The following is a 23599-nucleotide window of genomic DNA, read 5'->3' as shown; positions in this document are numbered from 1 at the left end:
GTCACAAACCTACTGGAGTTCTATGACATGGTGACAGCAGTAAGACAAGAGAGAGAGGGGTGGGTGGATTGCATTTTCTTGGACTGCAAGAAGGCGTTTGACACAGTTCCACACAAGAGATTGGTGCAAAAACTGGAGGACCAAGCAGGGATAACAGGGAAGGCACTACAATGGATCAGGGAATACTTGTCAGGAAGACAGCAGCAAGTCATGGTACGTGGCGAGGTGTCAGAGTGGGCACCTGTGACCAGCGGGGTCCCACAGGGGTCAGTCCTAGGACCAGTGCTGTTTCTGGTATTTGTGAACGACATGACGGAAGGAATAGACTCTGAGGTGTCCCTGTTTGCAGATGACGTGAAGTTGATGAGAAGAATTCACTCGATCGAAGACCAGGCAGAACTACAAAGGGATCTGGACAGGCTGCAGACCTGGTCCAGCAATTGGCTCCTGGAGTTCAATCCCACCAAGTGCAAAGTCATGAAGATTGGGGAAGGGCAAAGAAGACCGCAGACGGAGTACAGTCTAGGGGGCCAGAGACTACAAACCTCACTCAAGGAAAAAGATCTTGGGGTGAGTATAACACCAGGCACATCTCCTGAAGCGCACATCAACCAAATAACTGCTGCAGCATATGGGCACCTAGCAAACCTCAAAACAGCATTCCGACATCTTAATAAGGAATCATTCAGGACCCTGTACACCGTGTACGTTAGGCCCATATTGGAGTATGCGGCATCAGTTTGGAACCCACACCTAGCCAAGCACGTAAAGAAACTAGAGAAAGTGCAAAGGTTTGCAACATGACTAGTCCCAGAGCTAAGAGGTATGTCCTACGAGGAGAGGTTAAGGGAAATCAACCTGACGACACTGGAGGACAGGAGAGATAGGGGGGACATGATAACGACATACAAAATACTGAGAGGAATTGACAAGGTGGACAAAGACAGGATGTTCCAGAGATTGGACACAGTAACAAGGGGACACAGTTGGAAGCTGAAGACACAGATGAATCACAGGGATGTTAGGAAGTATTTCTTCAGCCACAGAGTAGTCAGTAAGTGGAATAGTTTGGGAAGTGATGTAGTGGAGTCAGGATCCATACATAGCTTTAAGCAGAGGTACGATAAAGCTCATGGTTCAGGAAGAGTGACCTAGTAGCGACCAGTGAAGAGGCGGGGCCAGGAGCTTGGACTCGACCCCTGCAACCTCAACTAGGTGAGTACAACTAGGTGAGTACACACTTGGGGAGAACAGCACTGTTGTTAGGCACTTGAATAGCTGTAGCACACACACACACACACACACACACACACACACACACACACACACACACACACATATGCACACACACATATGCACACACACACACACACACACACACACACACACACACACACACACACACACAAACAAACAAACAAACACACACACAAACACACACATACAGACACACACACACAATATAGACACACACACACACAGACACACACACACGCATATGCAACAGGCCTAGTGTCTAATCGACATGTGCCTAGGACAAAATGGTAACTACCACACACACACATATACAGGATTTTACACCTTCCTGTGAAGTGACCCTATAACCCTTCCATTCCCCCCCCCATCTCTCTCCCTCTCCTCTCTTCTCTCTTCCTCTCTCTCTCTCTCTCTCTCTCTCTCTCTCTCTCTCTCTCTCTCTCTCTCTCTCTCTCTCTCTCTCTCTCTCTCTCTCGCTCTCTCTCTCATCCGCTCTCTCTCTCTCTCTCTCTCTCATCCTCTCTCTCATCCTCTCTCTCTTCCTCTCTCTCTTCCTCTCTCTCTTCCTCTCTCTCTTCCTTTCACTCTTTCTCTCTCTCTTCCTCTCTCTCTCCCTCTCCCTCTCTCTCTTCCTCTCTTACTCTCTCTCTTCCTCTTCTTTTCTCTCTCTCTCTCTTCCCTTGTCACTCCCCCTCTCTCTTACCTTTTCCCTCTCTCACTTTCTCCCCCTTTTTCCCTTCTTTTCCCCTCCTTCTAGGCTCCCCTTCTCTCTCTCCCTATCTCTCACTCTCTCTCCCTTTTTCTTTTTCTCTTTCTCTCTCTCTTTCATTAAAAAAAAATGGTTGGGACTCGCAGGAATCAGGGATCAGATGACAATGGTACTGGTAGGGAGGAATGGATGGAGGAACAGTGGAAAAGGATAGAGCAAGAATGGGAGAGAAAATTAGGAGAGCTTTCTGAAAAAATGAAGAAAGAGCTCTCTGTGAAATGGGAAAAGAGGTTGGAGAAGGAGATGAAAAATTGGGAGGCACAAGTCGAAACTGCAGTAGCCAGGGTAAAGGTCCTAGAACTTGAGGTAAACAGGCTGAAGCAAGTCTCAGGGGTAGTGACCAGAGAAGACACACCATACGATGATGAGAGGCTGAACAGGAAGGAAGGAGATATGAATTATGCTAAGGTCATATCAGCCTGCAAAGAAGGGCCAGGGAGTGGAAGGGAAGAGCAGATGGGTGCAGATGGAGAGGGAGATAGGTCGAATGCTGAGGCACAACCATGCTACCAAGAACCACTGGAAAAATCAAGGGAGAAAATGACCACATACAGACAGGAACCAGAGTCACAGAGGAAGAGGCAATGGGAAGAGGAAAGGGCAAAGTCAGTGATTATCCATGGGCTTCGGGAGAGAGAGGAAAGGACACACACTGAAAGACGGCAGGAAGAAAGAAAGGAGATTGAGAAAATCATCACGGAAATAGGGGGAGAAGACATGGATGAGATTGTAAATTTTCAGAGAATAGGGGGGTACTTGAAGGGGAGAAACCGACCGATCAAGCTGATTCTCAGGACAGAAACAGTGCAGAACAGGATCCTCCAAGAGAAACCACGGTTGAAAAGTTCGGAAGAGTACAAGAAGGTGTTCCTAGACAGAGACAGAACACAAACAGAGAGAAAGCAGCTGAGGGAGAGGACAAAAAAGCGAAAGGAGCTAGGAAAGGAGACAAGGATGGAACCAGCAGAGGTCAGTCAGAGCAGAACAGAGCAGCAAGGGCAAGCACACACACAACTATCCTCAGAACCCCACAACCTATCACACCATCCCAACACACAATACAATCCATACCCACAGCTTCCACCCAACCCCCAACCATAGAATCCCACAGTATGCTACCAGGTCTCCCACCCCCACAGGCCCCCCAAACCACAGTGTTGGAAAGGAAACTGAAGGTATGGTACACAAACACTGATGGAATAACAAACAAGTGGGAGGAGTGGCACGAAAGAGTCAAAGAGGCATCACCAGACATCATAGCAATCACAGAAACCAAGCTTACAGGTATGATAAAAGATGCCATCTTTCCAGTGGGATACCAGATCCTGAGAAAAGACAGAAGGAACAGGGGGGGTGGAGGAGTGGCATTGCTGATCAAACCCGATGGAATTTTGATGAGCTGGAAAGAGGAGACAGTGGAGAAGAAAGTGATTACATAGCGGAAACGCTTCACTCTGGTGGTCCCAAGGTGATAATTGCAGTGATGTATAACCCACCACAGAGCAGCAGGACGCCAAGGCAAGAGTATGACGAGAGCAATAGAGCGATGGTTGACACACTGGCTGCAGTGGCCAGAAGAGCTCATGCATGCAGGGCAAAGCTCCTGATCATGGGCGACTTTAACCACAAGGAGATCGAGTGGGAGAACTTGGAGCCACATGGGGGCCAAGATACATGGAGGGCTAAGATGATGGAGGTGGTACTGGAAAACTTCATGTACCAACACGTAAGGGACACTACAAGAGAGAGAGGAGAGGATGAACCAGCAAGACTGGACTTAGTATTCACCTTGAGTAGTGCAGATATTGAGGACATCACATATGAAAGACCCCTTGGGGCCAGCGATCATGTGGTTTTGAGCTTCGAATACACAGTAGAGCTACAAGTGGAGGGGGAAGCAGGAAGGCAAGGACAAATGAAACCAAACTACAGGAAAGGGGACTACACAGGAATGAGGAACTTCCTGAATGAGGTTCAGTGGGACAGAGAACTGGCAGGGAAGCCAGTTAATGAGATGATGGAATATGTAGCAACAATGTGCAAGGAGGCTGAGGAGAGGTTTGTACCCAAGGGTAACAGGAATAATGAAAAAGCCAGGATGAGCCCATGGTTCACCCAAAGATGCAAGGAGGCAAAAACCAAGTGTGCTAGGGAATGGAAGAAATATAGAAGGCAAAGGACCCAGGAGAATAAGGAGAGCAGTCGTAGAGCCAGAAACGAATATGCACAGATAAGAAGGGAGGCCCAACGTCAATATGAAAATGACATAGCAGCAAAAGCCAAATCTGACCTGAAGCTGTTATACAGCCACATCAGGAAGAAAACAACCGTTAAGGACCAGGTAATCAGGCTAAGGAAGGAAGGAGGAGAGAGAACAAGAAATGACCGTGAAGTATGTGAGGAACTCAACAAGAGATTCAAAGAAGTGTTCACAGAGGAGACAGAAGGGGCTCCAGAAAGACGGAGAGGTGGGGTACACCACCATGTGCTGGACACAGTACACACAACCGAGGAAGAAGTGAAGAGGCTTCTGAGTGAGCTAGATACCTCAAAGGCAATGGGGCCAGATAACATCTCTCCATGGGTCCTGAGAGAGGGAGCAGAGGCGCTATGTGTACCCCTAACAACAATATTCAATACATCTATCGAAACAGGGAGATTGCCTGAGGCATGGAAGACAGCAAATGTGGTCCCAATCTTTAAAAAAGGAGACAGACATGAAGCACTAAACTACAGACCAGTGTCACTGACATGTATAGCATGCAAAATCATGGAAAAGATTGCCAGGAGAAGAATGGTGGAACATCTAGAAAGGAATGATCTCATCACCAGCAGCCAACATGGTTTCAGAGATGCGAAATCCTGTGTCACAAACCTACTGGAGTTCTATGACATGGTGACAGCAGTAAGACAAGAGAGAGAGGGGTGGGTGGATTGCATTTTCTTGGACTGCAAGAAGGCTTTTGACACAGTACCACACAAGAGATTAGTGCAAAAACTGGAGGACCAAGCAGGGATAACAGGGGAGGCACTGCAATGGATCAGGGAATACTTGTCAGGAAGACAGCAGCGAGTAATGGTACGTGGCGAGGTGTCAGAGTGGGCACCTGTGACCAGCGGGGTCCCACAGGGGTCAGTCCTAGGACCAGTGCTGTTTCTGGTATTTGTGAACGACATGACGGAAGGAATAAACTCCGAGGTGTCCCTGTTTGCAGATGACGTGAAGTTGATGAGAAGAGTTCATTCGATCGAAGACCAGGCAGAACTACAAAGGGATCTGGACAGGCTGCAGACCTGTTCCAGCAACTGGCTCCTGGAGTTCAATCCCACCAAGTGCAAAGTCATGAGGATTGGGGAAGGGCAAAGAAGACCGCAGACAGAGTACAGTCTAGGGGGCCAGAGACTACAAACATCACTCAAGGAAAAAGATCTTGGGGTGAGTATAACACCAGGCACATCTCCTGAAGCGCACATCAACCAAATAACTGCCGCAGCATATGGGCGCCTGGCAAACCTCAGAACAGCATTCCGACATCTTAATAAGGAATCGTTCAGGACCCTGTACACCGTGTACGTTAGGCCCATATTAGAGTATGCGGCACCAGTTTGGAACCCACACCTAGCCAAGCATGTAAAGAAACTAGAGAAAGTGCAAAGGTTTGCAACAAGACTAGTCCCAGAGTTAAGAGGTATGTCCTATGAGGAGAGGTTAAGGGAAATCAACCTGACGACACTGGAGGACAGGAGAGATAGGGGGGACATGATAACGACTTACAAAATACTGAGAGGAATTGACAAGGTGGACAAAGACAGGATGTTCCAGAGACTGGACACAGTAACAAGGGGACACAGTTGGAAGCTGAAGACACAGATGAATCAAAGGGATGTTAGGAAGTATTTCTTCAGCCACAGAGTAGTCAGGAAGTGGAATAGTTTGGGAAGCGATGTAGTGGAGGCAGGATCCATACATAGCTTTAAGCAGAGGTACGATAAAGCTCATGGTTAAGGGAGAGTGACCTAGTAGCGACCAGTGAAGAGGCGGGGCCAGGAGCTTGGACTCGACCCCTGCAACCTCAACTAGGTGAGTACAACTAGGTGAGTACACACACACACACACACACACACACACACACACACACACACACACAAAAAAAAAAAAAAAAAAAAAAAAAAAAAAAAAAAAAAAAAAAAAAAGGCAGCATCAAGGACAAAATCAGCACTTCAGTAATGCCTATCACTGTACCATTAATACAGTCACTGAAAACACTACAGTCACTGTAGGCACTGTTACCACAGTAGTCACTGTGTTACCACAGTAGTCACTGTAGGCACTGTTACCACAGTAGTCACTGTAGGCACTGTGTTACCACAGTAGTCACTGTAGGCACTGTTACCACAGTAGTCACTGTAGGCACTGTTACCACAGTAGTCACTGTAGGCACTGTGTTACCACAGTAGTCACTGTAGGCACTGTGTTACCACAGTAGTCACTGTAGGCACTGTTACCACAGTAGTCACTGTAGGCACTGTGTTACCACAGTAGTCACTGTAGGCACTGTTACCACAGTAGTCACTGTAGGCACTGTTACCACAGTAGTCACTGTAGGCACTGTGTTACCACAGTAGTCACTGTAGGCACTGTGTTACCACAGTAGTCACTGTAGGCACTGTTACCACAGTAGTCACTGTAGGCACTGTGTTACCACAGTAGTCACTGTAGGCACTGTTACCACAGTAGTCACTGTAGGCACTGTTACCACAGTAGTCACTGTAGGCACTGTGTTACCACAGTAGTCACTGTAGGCACTGTTTTACCACAGTAGTCACTGTAGGCACTGTGTTACCACAGTAGTCACTGTAGGCACTGTTACCACAGTAGTCACTGTAGGCACTGTTACCACAGTAGTCACTGTAGGCACTGTGTTACCACAGTAGTCACTGTAGGCACTGTGTTACCACAGTAGTCACTGTAGGCACTGTGTTACCACAGTAGTCACTGTAGGCACTGTGTTACCACAGTAGTCACTGTAGGCACTGTGTTACCACAGTAGTCACTGTAGGCACTGTGTTACCACAGTAGTCACTGTAGGCACTGTGTTACCACAGTAGTCACTGTAGGCACTGTTACCACAGTAGTCACTGTAGGCACTGTGTTACCACAGTAGTCACTGTAGGCACTGTGTTACCACAGTAGTCACTCTAGGCACTGTGTTACCACAGTAGTCACTGTAGGCACTGTGTTACCACAGTAGTTACTCTAGGCACTGTGTTACCACAGTAGTTACTCTAGGCACTGTGTTACCACAGTAGTCACTGTAGGCACTGTGTTACCACAGTAGTCACTGTAGGCACTGTGTTACCACAGTAGTCACTGTAGGCACTGTGTTACCACAGTAGTCACTCTAGGCACTGTTTTACCACACTAGTCACTGTAGGCACTGTGTTACCACAGTAGTCACTGTAGGCACTGTGTTACCACAGTAGTCACTGTAGGCACTGTGTTACCACAGTAGTCACTGTAGGCACTGTGTTACCACAGTAGTCACTGTAGGCACTGTTTTACCACACTAGTCACTGAAAATAAAAGGCGGTAATCTTTCTAAGTGACCAGGCATGTGACCAGGCGAGATGTTCCACGTACAGTGGTAACTCTGCACAGTGGTAACTCTGCACCGTGGTAACTCTGCACAGTGGTAACTCTGCACCGTGGTAACTCTGCACAGTGGTAACTCTGCACCGTGGTAACTCTGCACCGTGGTAACTCTGCACCGTGGTAACTCTGCACCGTGGTAACTCTGCACCGTGGTAACTCTGCACCGTGGTAACTCTGCACCGTGGTAACTCTGCACCATGGTAACTACACCGTGGTAACTCTACACCGTGGTAACTCTGCACCGTGGTAACTCTGCACCGTGGTAACTCTGCACCGTGGTAACTCTACACCGTGGTAACTCTGCACCATGGTAACTACACCGTGGTAACTCTACACCGTGGTAACTCTGCACCGTGGTAACTCTGCACCGTGGTAACTCTGCACCGTGGTAACTCTGCACCATGGTAACTACACCGTGGTAACTCTACACCGTGGTAACTCTGCACCGTGGTAACTCTGCACCGTGGTAACTCTACACCGTGGTAACTCTGCACCGTGGTAACTCTGCACCGTGGTAACTCTACACCGTGGTAACTCTGCACCATGGTAACTACACCGTGGTAACTCTACACCGTGGTAACTCTGCACCGTGGTAACTCTGCACCGTGGTAACTCTGCACCGTGGTAACTCTGCACCGTGGTAACTCTGCACCCTTCGCTCTTATCTCACTGTTGTGATAGCCCTTCACTCTTATCTCACTGTTGTGATAGCCCTTCACTCTTATCTCACTGTTGTGATAACCTTTCACTCTGCTATCTCACTGTTGTGATAAACCTTCTCTGTTATCTCACTGTTGTGATAACCCTTTACTCTGCTATCTCACTGTTGTGATAAACCTTCTCTGTTATCTCACTGTTGTGATAACCCTTTACTCTGCTATCTCACTGTTGTGATAAACCTTCTCTGTTATCTCACTGTTGTGATAACCCTTTACTCTGCTATCTCACTGTTGTGATAAACCTTCTCTGTTATCTCACTGTTGTGATAGCCCTTCACTCTGTTATCTCACTGTTGTGACAACCCTTCACTCTGTTATCTCACTGTTGTGATAACCCTTCACTCTGTTATCTCACTGTTGTGATAACCCTTCACTCTGTTATCTCACTGTTGTGATAACCCTTCACTCTGTTATCTCACTGTTGTGATAACCCTTCACTCTGTTATCTCACTGTTGTGATAACCCTTCACTCTGTTATCTCACTGTTGTGATAACATCCCTTCACTCTGTTATCTCACTGTTGTGATAACCCTTCACTCTGTTATCTCACTGTTGTGATAACCCTTCACTCTGTTATCTCACTGTTGTGATAACATCCCTTCGCTCTGTTATCTCACTGTTGTGATAACCCTTCACTCTTATCTCACTGTTGTGATAACCCTTCACTCTGTTATCTCACTGTTGTGATAACCCTTCACTCTGTTATCTCACTGTTGTGATAACCCTTCACTCTGTTATCTCACTATTGTGATAACCCTTCACTCTGTTATCTCACTGTTGTGATAACATCCCTTCACTCTGTTATCTCACTGTTGTGATTACCCTTCACTCTGCTATCTCACTGTTGTGATAACCCTTCACTTCGTTATCTCACTGTTGTGATAACCATTCACTCTGTTATCTCACTGTTGTGATAACCCTCTACTCTGCTGTTTCACTGTTGTGATAACCATTCACTCTGCTATCTCACTGTTTCGATAACCCTTCACTCTATCTCACTGTTGTGATATCCTTTTACTCTTATCTCACTGTTGTGATAACCCTTCACTTTGTTATCTTACTGATGTTATAACCCTTCGCTCTGTTATTTCACTGTTGTGATAACCTTTTACTCTGTTATCTCACTGTTGTGATAACCCTTCACTTTGTTATCTCACTGTTGTGATAACCCTTCACTTCGTTATCTCACTGTTGTGATAACCATTCACTCTGTTATCTCACTGTTGTGATAACCCTTCACTTTGTTATCTCACTGTTGTGATAACCCTTCACTTCGTTATCTCACTGTTGTGATAACCATTCACTCTGTTATCTCACTATTGTGATAACCCTTCACTCTGTTATCTCACTGTTGTGATAACATCCCTTCACTCTGTTATCTCACTGTTGTGATTACCCTTCACTCTGCTATCTCACTGTTGTGATAACCATTCACTCTGTTATCTCACTGTTGTGATAACCCTTCACTCTGTTATCTCACTGTTGTGATAACCCTCTACTCTGCTGTTTTACTGTTGTGATAACCCTTCACTCTGCTATCTCACTGTTGTGATAACCTTTTACTCTGTTATCTCACTGTTGTGATAACCCTTCACTTTGTTATCTTACTGATGTTATAACCCTTCGCTTTGTTATTTCACTGTTGTGATAACCTTTTACTCTGCTGTCTCACTGTTGTGATAACCATTCACTCTGTTATCTCACTGTTGTGATAACCCTTCACTTTATCTCACTGTTGTGATAACCATTCACTCTGTTATCTCACTGTTGTGATAACCCTTCACTTTGTTATCTCACTGTGATAACCCTTCACTTTGTTATCTCACTGTTGTGATAACCATTCACTCTGTTATCTCACTGTTGTGATAACCCTTCACTTTGTTATCTCACTGTGATAACCCTTCACTTTGTTATCTCACTGTTGTGATAACCATTCACTCTGTTATCTCACTGTTGTGATAACCCTTCACTTCGTTATCTCACTGTTGTGATAACCATTCACTCTGCTATCTCACTGTTGTGATAACCCTTCACTTTGTTATCTCACTGTGATAACCCTTCACTTCGTTATCTCACTGTTGTGATAACCATTCACTCTGCTATCTCACTGTTGTGATAACCATTCACTCTGTTATCTCACTGTTGTGATAACCATTCACTCTGTTATCTCACTGTTGTGATAACCATTCACTCTGCTATCTCACTGTTGTGATAACCATTCACTCTGCTATCTCACTGTTGTGATAACCATTCACTCTGCTATCTCACTGTTGTGATAACCATTCACTCTGTTATCTCACTGTTGTGATAACCATTCACTCTGTTATCTCACTGTTGTGATAACCATTCACTCTGCTATCTCACTGTTGTGATAACCATTCACTCTGCTATCTCACTGTTGTGATAACCCTTCACTCTGTTATCTCACTGTTGTGATAACCATTCACTCTGCTATCTCACTGTTGTGATAACCATTCACTCTGTTATCTCACTGTTGTGATAACCCTTCACTTCGTTATCTCACTGTTGTGATAACCATTCACTCTGCTATCTCACTGTTGTGATAACCATTCACTCTGTTATCTCACTGTTGTGATAACCATTCACTCTGTTATCTCACTGTTGTGATAACCATTCACTCTGTTATCTCACTGTTGTGATAACCCTTCACTTCGTTATCTCACTGTTGTGATAACCATTCACTCTGCTATCTCACTGTTGTGATAACCCTTCACTTCGTTATCTCACTGTTGTGATAACCATTCACTCTGTTATCTCACTGTTGTGATAACCCTTCACTCTGTTCACTCTACTGAGTGACACATCTATCAACTAAAATTTATTAAGTATCCCGATTTTTGGTTTAAAAAACTGGGATGTCTGTTCATGAGTGTACATTCAGTGACTCACGAAATCGTAATGACAGGATTGCAAACATTCAATAAACGTTTTTTCAACAGTTGGTACAGTGACTGGTAGCAAATAAAACATGACCTTACTGAAACACGCTGAGAAGATGGTAAGAGTAATGTTAGAAGATGGTAAGAGTAATGTTAGAAGATGGTAAGAGTAATGTTAGAAGATGGTAAGAGTAATGTTAGAAGATGGTAAGAGTAATGTTAGAAGATGGTAAGAGTAATGTTAGAAGATGGTAAGAGTAATGTTAGAAGATGGTAAGAGTAATGTTAGAAGATGGTAAGAGTAATGTTGTAATACTAGAGTACAACACAGACATGTGAGGAATTAAACACACGAGTGCAACACCTTAGTAACTTTATTGGAAGACGCTTCGCCTTGAGCGAAACGTGACTCCATAAAGCTCTGCACAGAGGAAAAATGTTGTCAAGTGGAAATAAGTCACTGACTATTTGGGGGGATTATCGTAGGTAGTTTACACTGTCTATTATAATTGTACCGACCTGTACCAGCGCCTTTTTGTCGTTGTTTGTTATGGTGGAAAAATATTTCAAGCGGTGAGTGTGGTGTTTGCTGGTGATCACTGCTGGACTTTCACTTTCTTTACCTGACTTGTGACCGCTCCTAGCGGAGCCCACGTCACCTAGCTTTCTCTGACTATACCCCCACCAACACCTCCCTGCCTCCAGATACCCCACTCCACAACAGCCTTCAGCCTCCTCCCACACCACTACTATCCACATTTTCTGAAGAGAATAAGTTTATTCTGGCACAGGTACACAGAAGTACACAGTATCATACATAGTGTAAATTTCCTAAGATACCCCAAAAAAGTGTATATACAAAGAGAGGTTACTTAAATTCCTCTTTAAGGGATTAAAATATTCTTGACTAGTCGACAGGCTTTTATGACCATTACCCAGTAACCAACCATCCGTCATTCCTCCACACCGGAGGCAGCAGAGAACGTGATAAAGAAGTGGACACAACAATATCTGGAGAATCTAAGAACTGAATACGCAGCGAATACTCGAATTGGGTTGTGAAAAATGCAAAATAAGAAAAAATGGAAAGGGGGGATGAGAAGACCGGACACGGAAGACAGTCCTAGAGGAGACGTACTGCTTACAGCACACAAGGTGAGAGATCCAGGAGCAAACATTATACTAAGCCAGGGGCGGATCTACTATGAAACTAATAAAAGCTTAAGCTTCAGGGCCCCTAATCCCTGAGGGGCCACAGAAGCCACTTTAGTCCACATTGCTTAAAAATTTTGGGTCTACTGTATGAGAAAGAGTTTTCAAATAATAATAATAATAATAATAATAATAATAATAATAATAATAATAATAATAATAATAATAATAATAATATAGTGTAATTCAATACAAAATAATAGTTAAAATAAAAATTAAAAGGTTATTAGAGTATGGTGTAGGCCTAGCAGTTGCTGGTTACCATGGCGACCCCATAACAGTTAAGCTTCAGGCAGCCAAAAATGTAGCTCCGCCAGTGCACCAGGCATCTCACCAGAGGTATAACAACATAAGAAAGAAGGAACACTGCAGCAGGCCTACGGTCCATGCGAGGCAGGTTCAAGTCACCTGCAGGGTCAAGCCACTGACCCAACCTAGTCAGGTCCAGGTCACATCCACATATGTATTACTGATGGTACGAAACACTGACATCTTTAATGCCTTTACGATTCGCCTGCACAACAGGCTTCTTCAGTCGAACACAGACGTCACCCATGTTAGGTGGAGGTCAGTCCCCACACGCCCGAAGTTCACATCGTATTTCAGCAACCTGGGCAAGCTGATCAAGCTTTACAACACCCATCAGAAAGCTTAATTAATAAAAAAAATAACGGTTGCGTTGGAGATGCTCTAATAGAGAGAAAAGTTGACCCGGTAAAAACGTGATCGCTCAAGATGAAATTAATTGAAGAAAGTGGAAGGAAGGAGTTGACACGTGTCGAGTTGCTCAAGCAAACACGACCCAAACACAACCATCCTCTCTTGCTTATGCAAACACCTTGTTTGTAAGTTAAAACACCAAGAATATAACTCGTTTGTAAGTTAAAACACCAAGAATATAACTTGTTTGTAAGTTAAAACACCAAGAATATAACTCGTTTGTAAGTTAAAACACCAAGAATGTAACTTGTTTGTAAGTTAAAACACCAAGAATATAACTTGTTTGTAAGTTAAAACACCAAGAATATAACTTGTTTGTAAGTTAAAACACCAAGAATATAACTTGTTTGTAAGTTAAAACACCAAGAATATAACTTGTTTGTAAGTTAAAACACCAAGAATATAACTTGTTTGTAAGTTAAAACACCAAGAATATAACTTGTTTGTAAGTTAAAACACCAAGAATATAACTCGTTTGTAAGTTAAAACACCAAGAATATAACTCGTTTGTAAGTTAAAACACCAAGAATATAACTTGTTTGTAAGTTAAAACACCAAGAATATAACTTGTTTGTAAGTTAAAACACCAAGAATATAACTTGTTTGTAAGTTAAAACACCAAGAATATAACTCGTTTGTAAGTTAAAACACCAAGAATATAACTCGTTTGTAAGTTAAAACACCAAGAATATAACTATATAACTCGTTTGTAAGTTAAAACACCAAGAATATAACTCGTTTGTAAGTTAAAACACCAAGAATATAACTTGTTTGTAAGTTAAAACACCAAGAATATAACTTGTTTGTAAGTTAAAACACCAAGAATATAACTCGTTTGTAAGTTAAAACACCAAGAATATAACTTGTTTGTAAGTTAAAACACCAAGAATATAACTTGTTTGTAAGTTAAAACACCAAGAATATAACTTTTTTTAAGTTATGAACCTCCTGCAAGATGGAGGAATTATTATTATTATTATTATTATTATTATTATTATTATTATTATTATTATTATTATTATTATTATTATTATTATTGTTGTTGTTTTTGTTGTTGTAACTCAGTGTTGCCAGTATTACAGTAACAATATTATAACTCAGTGTTGCCAACATTATAGTAACAATGTTAAAGTAGTCAATTTCGCAACATTCTTAGGCACAGTCACTGGTGGGCGAAACATGTGGCTATCTTAACCAGGAGATACACAGTGTCACTGGTGGGTGAAACATGTGGCTATCTTAACCAGGAGATACACAGTGTCACTGGTGGGTGAAACATGTGGCTATCTTAACCAGGAGATACACAGTGTCACTGGTGGGTGAAACATGTGGCTATCTTAACCAGGAGATACACAGTGTCACTGGTGGGCGAAACATGTGGCTATCTTAACCAGGAGATACACAGTGTCACTGGTGGGCGAAACATGTGGCTATCTTAACCAGGAGATACACAGTGTCACTGGTGGGCGAAACATGTGGCTATCTTAACCAGGAGATACACAGTGTCACTGGTGGGCGAAACATGTGGCTATCTTAACCAGGAGATACACAGTGTCACTGGTGGGCGAAACATGTGGCTATCTTAAACAGGAGATACAGTGTCACTGGTGGGCGAAACATGTGGCTATTTTAACCAGGAGATACAAATGTCACTGGTGGGCGAAACATGTGGCTATCTTAACCAGGAGATACACAGTGTCACTGGTGGGCGAAACATGTGGCTATCTTAAACAGGAGATACACAGTGTCACTGGTGGGCGAAACATGTGGCTATCTTAACCAGGAGATACACAGTGTCACTGGTGGGCGAAACATGTGGCTATCTTAACCAGGAGATACACAGTGTCACTGGTGGGCGAAACATGTGGCTATCTTAAACAGGAGATACACAGTGTCACTGGTGGGCGAAACATGTGGCTATCTTAACCAGGAGATACACAGTGTCACTGGTGGGCGAAACATGTGGCTATCTTAACCAGGAGATACACAGTGTCACTGGTGGGCGAAACATGTGGCTATCTTAACCAGGAGATACACAGTGTCACTGGTGGGCGAAACATGTGGCTATCTTAACCAGGAGATACACAGTGTCACTGGTGGGCGAAACATGTGGCTATCTTAACCAGGAGATACACAGTGTCACTGGTGGGCGAAACATGTGGCTATCTTAACCAGGAGATACACTGTCACTGGTGGGCGAAACATGTGGCTATCTTAACCAGGAGATACACAGTGTCACTAGTGGGCGAAACATGTGGCTATCTTAACCAGGAGATACACAGTGTCACTGGAAACATGGGCTATCTTAACCGATAACAGTGTCATGGGCGAAACATGTGGCTATCACTTATGTGGCTACCAGGAGATACACACTGGTGGGCGAAACATGTGGTCACTGCCACTGGTGGGCGAAACATGTGGCTATCTTAACCAGAAGATACACAGTGTCACTGGTGGGCGAAACATGTGGCTATCTTAACCAGGAGATACACAGTGTCACTGGTGGGCGAAACATGTGGCTATCTTAAACAGGAGATACACAGTGTCACTGGTGGGCGAAACATGTGGCTATCTTAACCAGGAGATACAAATGCCACTGGTGGGCGAAACATGTGGCTATCTTAACCAGGAGATACACAGTGTCACTGGTGGGCGAAACATGTGGCTATCTTAACCAGGAGATACACAGTGTCACTGGTGGGCGAAACATGTGGCTATCTTAACCAGGAGATACACAGTGTCACTGGTGGGCGAAACATGTGGCTATCTTAACCAGGAGATACACAGTGTCACTGGTGGGCGAAACATGTGGCTATCTTAACCAGGAGATACACAGTGTCACTGGTGGGCGAAACATGTGGCTATCTTAACCAGGAGATACACAGTGTCACTGGTGGGCGAAACATGTGGCTATCTTAACCAGGAGATACACAGTGTCACTGGTGGGCGAAACATGTGGCTATCTTAACCAGGAGATACACAGTGTCACTGGTGGGCGAAACATGTGGCTATCTTAACCAGGAGATACACAGTGTCACTGGTGGGCGAAACATGTGGCTATCTTAACCAGGAGATACACAGTCCCTCAACCTGGAGTCGATGTGTTTCAGTCCATCAATCTCAGTCCATCAATCTCACCAGAGATACACTGTCACTGGTGGGCGAAACATGTGGCTATCTTAACCAGGAGATACACTGTCACTGGTGGGCGAAACATGTGGCTATCTTAACCAGGAGATACACAGTGTCACTGGTGGGCGAAACATGTGGCTATCTTAACCAGGAGATACACAGTGTCACTGGTGGGCGAAACATGTGGCTATCTTAACCAGGAGATACACAGTGTCACTGGTGGGCGAAACATGTGGCTATCTTAACCAGGAGATACACAGTGTCACTGGTGGGCGAAACATGTGGCTATCTTAACCAGGAGATACACAGTGTCACTGGTGGGCGAAACATGTGGCTATCTTAACCAGGAGATACACAGTGTCACTGGTGGGCGAAACATGTGGCTATCTTAACCAGGAGATACACTGTCACTGGTGGGCGAAACATGTGGCTATCTTAACCAGGAGATACACAGTGTCACTGGTGGGCGAAACATGTGGCTATCTTAACCAGGAGATACACAGTGTCACTGGTGGGCGAAACATGTGGCTATCTTAACCAGGAGATACACAGTGTCACTGGTGGGCGAAACATGTGGCTATCTTAACCAGGAGATACACAGTGTCACTGGTGGGCGAAACATGTGGCTATCTTAAGCCACTGCGTGGCGAAACGTTTCCTGAATAAAGATTCCCATATGCTGCATAAGTGTCTCAATCTTCAACATGTCGGTTTTTCAAACCATTCATCATAGTAGCTACTGTATAACTTTGATATATTGTATACCTTTGATATATTGTATACCTTTGATATATTGTATACCACAAGCCTATTGCATATCGTTAATCTTTTGTACGCTATTGATCTACTGTATATCACTAATCTATTATACACTACTGATCTATTGTACATCACTGATCTATTGTATATCATTAGTCTATTGTACACCACTGATCTATTGTACATAACTGATCTACTGTACACCATTGATCTATTGTATACCACTGATCTATTGTACACCATTGATCTACTGTACATCACTGATGTATTGTACACCAATGATCTATTGAATACCATTGATCTATTGTACACCAGAGACCTATTGAATATTATTGATCTATCGTACACCACTGATCTATTGTACACCATTGCTCTATTATACACCATTGCTCTATTATACACCATTGATCTATCGTACACCATTGATCTATTATACACCATTGATCTGTTGTATACCACTGATCTATTGTATGCCATTAATTTCATTAATACCTTATTTATTTATTTATTTTATTTATTTATTTATTTATTTATTTAGTAATTTTAGCATACATACAGAGGTACAAAAAATACAGGTAAGAGCAGCATGCCAAAGCCACTTATATGCATAGCATTACGGGCTGGCTTAAAATTAACTTAAGATTAACTAAGCAATGATGTAATCAGTGATAAAACATTATTGTAAACAGATAACAATAAAGCACAAATGAGTATTACAAAGACAGGTCATATGTACATTGCTGTACATTCAGTAGAATGGAGTATTCTGTTAGGTAGTGTATTTAAAAAATAACAAAGTTAGATTGGGTCCTAGGTTTAACATTTGTGTGATATAATTGTGAGTAACATTTAGGATATACAATTTATAAGGTTCAGTTATTCAGTATTTATTTGGTTTTGAGTGAGTAAGTGATCTTTGAGAAGAGACTTGAATTTATAAACAGGTAGTGTTTCTTTTATATTTACAGGTAATGAATTCCAGATTTTAGGGCCTTTTATGTGCATTGAGTTTTTGCATAGCGTGAGATGGACACGAGGAACATCAAAGAGTGATCTGTGCCTTGTGTTATGGTCATGTGTTCTGTTGAGGTTGGCAAAGAGATGTTTGAGGGGAGGGTTAATATCAGAGTTAAGTGTTCTATGTATGTAATAGGTGCAGTAATAAGTATGGATGTTTTGTATGGTGAGTAGGTTGAGTGTTTTGAATATTGGTGGAGTGTGCTGCCTGTAGTGAGAATTTGTTATCATTCTAACTGCAGCCTTTTGTTGGGTAATTAGTGGTCTGAGATGGTTAATTGTTGTTGAGCCCCATGCACAAATTCCATAGGTGAGATAGGGGTAAATAAGAGAGTGATAAAGGGCCAGGAGGGCTGACTGTGGAACATAGTACCGTATCTTCGATAGTATGCCTACAGTCTTGGAAATTTTCTTAGAAATTTGTTGTATATGTGTATGAAATTTGAGTCTATTATCAAGGTGGATTCCTAAGAATTTTCCCTCTGTTAGCTTTGTGATAGGTGATCTGTTTATCGTTATGTTAAGAGGTACATCTGTAGCTCTGTTACCAAACTGAATGAAGTAGGTTTTGTCAATGTTTAGTGTAAGTTTGTTAGTCCTCATCCAGGTAGATATTTTCTGTAATTCGGTGTTTACAGTATTGGCTAGCGTGACTGGGCTCGGGTGAGAGAAGACGTATGTAGTGTCATCTGCAAAAAGTGTGGGTTTGAGTAATTGCGAAGCATTTGGTAGGTCATTTATGTATAGGAGAAAGAGAAGAGGGCCAAGGACACTTCCCTGTGGGACACCAACTGTAATTGGTTGAGCGGAAGAGCTTGCCCCATAGATCTATAGATTATCCAGGTGACTGAGGAGGGAATAATAGGATATCGCTCGGCGTCTAGAAGTTACAGGTACAGGTTCACCAGTACAGAACTAAATGGAGAACTTGAGTGCACTGGTGAACACACATGGAACATCTAGAAGCCCAACGATTGTCCTCCATTATTCCATCTTTAGTCACCTGGCATCGTTACGTTGATGATATTCTTATCATAACTAACCACGGCACGAGTGGGGCTCGAACTGACTTACCGTGAGTTCGAACCCCACTAGTACCGTGGTTTGTCTGCAATTGTGTTATTACGATTTCGTGTCATATCATAATTCCCAGAAGCTTCAACGTTCCTGCTCTCCAACAAAAGCTCAACCAGGTCGAACCCTCAGTCTAGTTTACATCAGAAGTCGCTTTATATTCTATCGAAGACCGACCAACCAACACCATCTTCTCTACTGTTACTCTCACCACGACACCAAAACTAAACGTGCTGTAATTATAGGCTTATTCTTTCGTGCCCTCCGAATCTATAGCAATGAATTTCTTGAGGAAGAATGTTCTCTCACTGAACAAGTATTTTCTAAACTTCACTATCCTCATCACTGTAAAGGAGTGTAGACTAACTTGCCATGATTGACTCACGAAATCGTATTGACACGATTGCAAACAAACCATACCACGGGTGGGGATAGAACCCGGTCTGGGGTTTTGAGACTCTGTGATCGCGGGTTCTATCCCCGCCCGTGGCATGGTTTGCCATGACTGTGACCAGATCTACCTGGAGTTCATTAACTTTGTAACTAGTTCAGCGATATATCATACCTTTGGAGTCCAGTCCCTGGATCCATTATGTATCTTTGTAATCTTTTGACTACCACCCACAGGATGGTTATGGGGTGCATAATAAATATACTAAACTAACTCCATTAGAGACTGCAGACACCGTGCATGTAACATCTTCACCTAGCCTAGACAAGATACCGCTGAGAGGAGATACATGGTCCTCCACACCAACTCCATTGCGGCACACGCCTGAAGGTAGATACTTGGAATGAGATATTGAAAAAGATGTTAATCTTTTCCAGTATCTCATTCTAAGTATCTACCTTCACATCCACCACCATCAAAGACATCACTAGTAAGAAACACCGCAAGGTTCAATCTTCTGCAGGGATATATATAATAATCCAATGCAACGATTGCAACCAGTTATACGTCGATGAGACATCCAGAGACCTCCAAGCACGTATTTCAAACCACCACTACGCAGGTAGAACGGACGATTTGAGGAATGCCTATGCAAAACACAGGTATTTCAAAGCTTCCACAGCCATTTCATCAATTACAGAGACACATGATTCATCGCAAGGGAAGAAGGATCTTGGAATCATCTCTCATCTGTATATCTAACAATTTCAACCACAACAACAGTTTCTGCAACATAACTGAAGCCTTTGCCAGGAAACTTCATCGTTATCCAACCTCCACAATATTCTCCATCTGACTCCACGTTCCTATGTTCCATATACATGCACAAGTACTCTCCTCTACGGTAAATCTATTTGTGACTTGATAAAGGCCGCTGTGTGGGCGAAACGTAGTCAATAATGAGTCGCATTACACTGCATCTGTGTCTATTTTTCTATCGTTTATTCTCATCGTACCAGAGAAATACTACCACTGTACCATCATCACATGTTCCTGTGATGACAACCACTAACACTGTGGGTGTGGTGACTACAACCCACACACTGGGTATGTGGTGGCTACCACCCACACCATGGGTATGTGGTGACTACCACCCACACCATGGGTATGTGGTGACTACCACCCACACCATGGGTATGTGGTGACTACAACCCACACCATGGGTATGTGGTGAATACCACCCACACCATGGGTATGTGACTACCACCCACACCATGGGTATGTGGTGACTACCACCCACACCATGGGTATGTGGTGACTACCACCTACACCATGGGTATGTGGTGACTACCACCCACTTCATGGGTATGTGGTGACTACCACCCACTTCATGGGACTACCACCACACCATGTGGTGACTACCACCCACTTCATGGGTATGTGGTGACTACCACCCACACCATGGGTATGTGGTGACTACCACCCACACCATGGGTATGTGGTGACTACCACCCACTTCATGGGTATGTGGTGACTACCACCCACACCATGGGTATGTGGTGACTACCACCCACACCATGGGTATGTGGTGACTACCACATCATGGGTATGTGGTGACTACCGAATCATGGGTATGTGGTGACTACCACACCATGGGTATGTGGTGACTACCACATCATGGTTATGTGGTGACTACATCATGGGTATGTGGTGACTACCACATCATAGGTATGTGGTGACTACCACATCATGGGCATGTGGTGACTACCACACCATGGGTATGTAGTGACTACCACACCATGGGTATGTGGTGACTACCACACCATGGGTATGTGGTGACTACCACCCACAACATGGGTATGTGGTGACTACCACCCACACCATGGGTATGTGGTGACTACCACCCACATCATGGGTATGTGGTGACTACCACCCACAACATGGGTATGTGGTGACTACCACCCACACCATGGGTATGTGGTGACTACCACCCACACCATGGGTATGTGGTGACTACCACCCACATCATGGGTATGTGGTGACTACCACCCACAACATGGGTATGTGGTGACTACCACCCACATCATGGGTATGTGGTGACTACCACCCACATCATGGGTATATGGTGACTACCACCCACATCATGGGTATGTGGTGACTACCACCCACACCATGGGTATGTGGTGACTACCACCCACACCATGGGTATGTGGTGACTACCACCCACTTCATGGGTATGTGGTGACTACCACCCACATCATGGGTATGTGGTGACTACCACCCACATCATGGGTATGTGGTGACTACCACCCACACCATGGGTATGTGGTGACTACCACCCACAACATGGGTATGTGGTGACTACCACCCACATCATGGGTATGTGGTGACTACCACCCACATCATGGGTATGTGGTGACTACCACCCACACAGGTTATTTATAGGATCACTAAGTTTCTTCTAAGCTTACTATGTTACTTCTAGGTTCACTAACTTACATCTTGGTTCACTAAGTTACATCTTGGTTAACTAATTTATTTCCAGGTAAACAGGTAGGTTCACTAAGTTACTTCTAGATTCGCTAAGTTACTTCTAGGCCCACGAAGTTACTTCTAAGCTTACTAAGTTACTTCTAGGCTTATTAATTTACTTCTAGGTTCATTAAGTTACTTCTAGGTTCACTAAGTTACTTCTAGGTTCACTAAGTTGCTTCTAGGCTCATTAAGCTACTTCATGTCTCATTAAGTTACTTCTAAGCTCATTAAGTTACTTCTAGGCTCATTAAGTTACTTCAAGTCTCATTAAGTTACTTCTAGGCTCATTAAGTTACTTCTAAGCTCATTAAGTTACTTCTAGGCTCATTAAGTTACTTCTAGGCTCATTAAGTTACTTCTAAGCTCATTAAGTTACTTCTAGGCTCATTAAGTTACTTCTAAGCTCATTAAGTTACTTCTAGGCTCATTAAGTTACTTCTAGGCTCATTAAGTTACTTCTAAGCTCATTAAGTTACTTCTAGGCTCATTAAGTTACTTCAAGTCTCATTAAGTTACTTCTAAGTTCGCTAAGTTACTTCTACGATGTTGTTAGCAAACGTTTCTCAAACATCCTACTTAAAACCACATCGAAACGTCTTAAACGTGCTAGTGTTAATATTACTAGTTGTGATGTGTTCACAAGAAGGCGAAAGTCATCCTCAGATGTTTCTCTCATTATCCATGTTTATTTAATACATACAAAAATTATCATGGGTATCTCACCTTGTTGTTATCCTTTCAGCGCCGTTATTCCAGTAATTCGTCAATAGTCACGAAAGCACTTATTACACAATGTTTATCAACATGTATGGGAATAAAACACCACTAACAGTGTGTGTAAACACAGTAACAGCAGAGACACAGTAACCTCCCACCTCTGTGTCAGTGGTGGTACTGAGAGAGTTGACCATCATTCTTATCATCCCAACCTGTCACAACCTCGCCAACTTATCTTATCCCTATCATGCGCTAGCTGAAACATCACTCTGTAAACTATTTAGAAGAATAAAATGTTGATGAATTAAATATTTTTTGGTTTATGTTCCATCTTGTTTGGGTGGATTGTGTTGCCAGGAAGTGATAGTTTAGAGCAAAAAGTTGAGTTGGTCGTGCGTATGGCAGTGGGTGATGGGCAGCATCACTGGTGAGGATGACACGAGTGTGGCAGTGTTGTGTGTGACTTGGAGTAGGGTGTATGTCTCTTTCTCTTTCTGTCTGTCTGTCTGTCTCTCTCTCTCTCTCTCTCTCTCTCTCTCATTTAAAAGTTAAGAGCTGCTTATTTGAAAGCCTCTCCCAGTATGAGCTCTACTAATTTTTTTTTGTATGAGATACAGTAAGGACAGGATGAAGTTGGAGCCATCTATGGACTAGCTGAAAGCCAGAGATTTTATTTAACGAACTGACTTTATTACATCAATATCATTATGCTGTATGAATATGTTTTAGACTCGAGTTATTCTT

The 23599-nt window shown here is 43.4% G+C and overlaps 1 protein-coding gene across 2 annotated transcripts in view; it reads right to left on the bottom strand.

Annotated features, from left to right (window-relative positions):
• LOC128690332 (mucin-2-like) overlaps positions 1-23029 on the bottom strand; it is a 297641-nt gene extending 274612 nt beyond the window's left edge. For both annotated transcript variants that reach the window (XM_070090460.1, XM_070090462.1), the window contains exon 1: positions 22862-23029. The gene's annotated coding sequence lies outside the window, so the exon portion shown is untranslated. The remainder of the gene's footprint in view (positions 1-22861) is intronic.
• Positions 23030-23599: the final 570 nt, after the last annotated feature.

The sequence above is a fragment of the Cherax quadricarinatus genome, chromosome 32 (assembly GCF_038502225.1).
Source record: "Cherax quadricarinatus isolate ZL_2023a chromosome 32, ASM3850222v1, whole genome shotgun sequence".
NCBI classification, from domain to species: domain Eukaryota; kingdom Metazoa; phylum Arthropoda; class Malacostraca; order Decapoda; family Parastacidae; genus Cherax; species Cherax quadricarinatus.
This window is presented reverse-complemented; position numbering and strand designations above follow the sequence as displayed.